Below are 3826 nucleotides of genomic sequence, written 5' to 3' on the forward strand. Positions count from 1 at the left end.
AGTTATATAAGGGATCGAGGCAGGAAATGTTCCAAATGAGGACCTTAGTGATTTTGTTCCTCTGTCATTGCAACCTGACCTAACAACATGATTCATGGACCACATCCTCTCGTCAAGTCTTGGAAGCCGTTTTCACAGGCGACGCTCGAATAATTATCCAGCAATTCCCTTATTTGTAATCCAAATGCTAAATCATTATGAAGCTATCTCATTCTGAATGAGCCCACAACCCATTTGGTTCACTGCTGCTTTCTTTGAGTGGCAGTAACTCTTTCCTAACCTTGTTTTCTGTGTCATGGCCAATACAATACAAGCAGCACGCAAGGGCACAAGATTCAATCAAGTTTCAATCAAGTATTATTAGTACAAAAAGAAAACAATAAGAGAACCATATACATACGCTGACACAGAAGCCAAAACCAAACGTCAAGCAGATAGCATATACAAATAAATACTGAAAGGCAATATAGTCTAGCGCTAGAGCCTCATTGACCGTGATACGAATAAGGTTAGAGACTTTCTGAGTAGGATCATAACTAAGAGGTAAATAATATTTTCTTTCGGCCAATTGCCTGGTTATTTCCCGTTCATAAGTGACGAATTGTAAGTACTGCCTTTGATATTTGTTTGTTTAGATATATATTAGTGATTTAGTTTGAATACTAATAAGACCTGGTTTATACCACCAGTGAATGCATTAAACATAACAGAAAGCAGAAGGAGAAACTACTGAAGAAGCCCGTCATATGGGCGAAACAGGTGAAAAACGCCGGCAGCCTGTCTATAATTGACACTTCGTTCGACCTACTGCCACTTTGCTGACCGCTACATAGCCTCAAAGACCATAAAGACTGGTTTGCCTTTCGGTATTTATTTGTATATGCTATCTGCTTGACGTTTGGTTTTGGCTTCTGTGTCAGTGTTTGTATATAGTTCTCTTATTGTTTTTGTTTTGTACTAATACCGGTAATACTTGATTGAAACTTGATTGAATCTTGTGCCCTTGCATGCTGCTTGTACTGTATTGTATTGAACTTTTGAAGAAATTGGCAGCATTAGCCCATTAGCTAATGTATATGTATTAAAACACCCAAGCACTATATAAACAATGAGTGCTATTATAATTAGAAAGATTTTTCTGCTCTTTCCAGCATCCGCCATTCCAGGAGCGGGTCGCTGGTCCAACGGCAGCCGCCATGCAGATCTTCGTGAAAACCCTGATGGGGAAAACCATCACCCTCGAGGTTGAACCATCTGATACTATAGAAAATGTCAAAGTCAAGATTCTGCATAAGGAAGGACTTCCTCCTGATCAACAGCGATTGATTTTTGCTGGGAAACAATTGGAAGATGAGTGCACTCTGATTATAACATTCAAAAGGAGTCAGCCTTGTGCTGAGACTTCGTGGTGGAGCAAAGAAGAGGAAGAAGTCTTACACCACTCCTAAGAAGAATAAGCATGAGAGAAAGAAGGTGAAACTCACTGTCCTTAAGTATTATAAGGTGGATGAGAATGGGAAAATCAGCTGCCTGCGGCGCGAGTGTCCCTCCAAGGAATGTGGGGCTGGAGTATCCATGGCTAGCCACTTTGACAGACATTAATGTGGCAAGTGCTGCTTGACATACCTCTTCAACAAACCAGAAGACAAGTAAATGTGTCTATTGTAATAATTAAAAGTTGCTTTAATTTTTTTTTTAAAGGAATAATGGTTTTTTCTGAGCCAATTGTTCTCCATTGAGCATTTCCTTGGCAAAGAGAAGCCTTCAGGGAGGGCTGAAATATTTCATGAAAGACATTGCAAGGCTTCCACACACACACCCCTGTGCCTGTTTAGTGGTTGCAACCTCAACTAGATGCTTCTCCTTTGCTTTAAAATCACACTTCTTCCTATTAAAAGGAATGTCAACACATAGCCGTTCACATTTGATAATGTCACTGGGGACAAGCAGAGCTAGTTCTGAGTGAGGGAGATGCTGCAGCCCGAGTGCTAGGCATAGAGAGGGGCATGAGGTGCCTGAACATCAGTTGCATGAGCAGCCCCAAAGGAAGCTTTCTCCCTGCAGAACCTCCCTGCCCTCTGAAGGATACTGCCATCCATCACCCAAAATGTGGGTGCAAAGCAAGGTGAAAAATATGTGAAAACATCACTTCTGCACACATAATTCACTTATTTGTAAGCCTGCCCTTCAGTCTACCTTGTTATAAGTTTGTGGATGCTGGACACTTATAAGTTCCTGCAACTAGTAAGTATTAGTATTTAATCAAAGCTCTGGGTGCCAGTTCCATGTCTATTAAGCCATGTGTATTAGGCTGTGTGCTAGACACTTCTAATCCTTTAATTAAGCCAAGTGTTAACAGCTAATTAAGCTAGGCCAAGCTTCCTGTGTTTAGGTGGTAGCCTAAGGGCAGGCCATTATGATCAAAGGAAAAGGGGACTCTGTTTGAGATGGCAAACGGCCAGAGTTTAGAGCAGGGGTCAGCAAACCTTTTCAGCACAGGGCCAGTCCACTGTCCCTCAGGAAGCATGAGCTTTGCAAGCCTTGGAATCTCAGAGATTGAAGTGCCATGCAACAATATAATCCCCTCTCTTTCCAAAGCTCATACAGGAGGGTGATTACTTATGTAGCCCAAACAGCACTATCTACATGCAGGAGGGAGATTTCAGCACCCTGAGGGGGAACCTCAAGGCTTGTTGGTATACAAAAAAAATCTTTGCAGAATAAACCTAGGGAAAAGAATTCAAGGCAGCCCAATAAGGACCAAGCATCCTCAATGGGCCTGGAATGCTGTAGAGCACAGTAAAGTGGTACCTCGACATCCGAATGCCTCGACTTCCGAAGGTTTCGACTTATGAAGTCTGCAAACCTGGAAGTCTTTTCGACCTGCACGCGTTCTGCGCCTGCGCAGAAGTGGCACGCATGGTCTGCACATGCGCAAAGTGCAAAATCGCGCTTCGCGCATGCGCACAATGGGTGCTTTGACAATCAAAGGTTTTGACTTACGAAGAGCGCCACAGAACGGATCACCTTCGTAATTCGAGGCACCACTGTATCCTGAGAAAGGGTGTAGTTGGTTGGAATCTCGAACAAGAGCAAACTACACTGCAAAATTGTGTTCCAGGCTCCACTGGTTAGATTCTAGATATGTTATGCTTTTCTTCTTTAGCAGGTGAGAGACAGATAGTCCTTTGGTGACAGACAGATTAGCAGCATCCATTTCCTAGAGGCCTCTTACTCAGATAAAACCTATTTGCAACATGGAAGTACAGTTGTGATGGGAAAAGATTGAATTTCTCTTGAATTCAATCAACTTTTCTTTCGTTCATCTTTTCAATCAATACAGGGAAGAAAGAAGACCGTCACACAGGAGCATTTAATTATAGAGCCTCTCAGACATGGTATTATCCAACAGGTCATAAAATACCAAACCGGTCTAGGAGGGCTGCTGACTTTACTAGTGCCTTTCAATGACTCCCATTGCAAAATAAACTATTCATTGCAAGGGAGAAGGTTTTGTTTCTGCCCCTGCATTCATCAACCACTGGCATAAGAAGCAGCTAGAATTCCAGATGCAATCAGATCTTACATTGCCGCTCTTCTCCTGTGCACTTTGATTGACAGAAAGCGAAGACAGATGCACAGGTTCTATGGACTTTTAGTGATCACAGCGTTTAGCGATCACAGCGTGGTTAGATTTATATCCCACCTTTCCTCCAAGGAGCTCAAGGTGGTGTACACGGTTCTCCCCTGTGAGCTAGGTTATGGCTGAGTGGGGCTTTGAACCCAGGGTCTCCCAGTTCCTATGCCAACACTTTAACCACTACAG

General features: G+C 42.8%; 1 pseudogene; it reads left to right on the top strand.

Annotated features, from left to right (window-relative positions):
• The first annotated feature begins 1122 nt into the window (after nucleotides 1–1122).
• On the top strand, nucleotides 1123–1691 carry LOC118077229 (ubiquitin-ribosomal protein eS31 fusion protein-like; annotated as a pseudogene).
• The last annotated feature ends 2135 nt before the right edge of the window (nucleotides 1692–3826 follow it).

The sequence above is a fragment of the Zootoca vivipara genome, chromosome 11, assembly GCF_963506605.1.
Source record: "Zootoca vivipara chromosome 11, rZooViv1.1, whole genome shotgun sequence".
Lineage (NCBI taxonomy): Eukaryota > Metazoa > Chordata > Lepidosauria > Squamata > Lacertidae > Zootoca > Zootoca vivipara.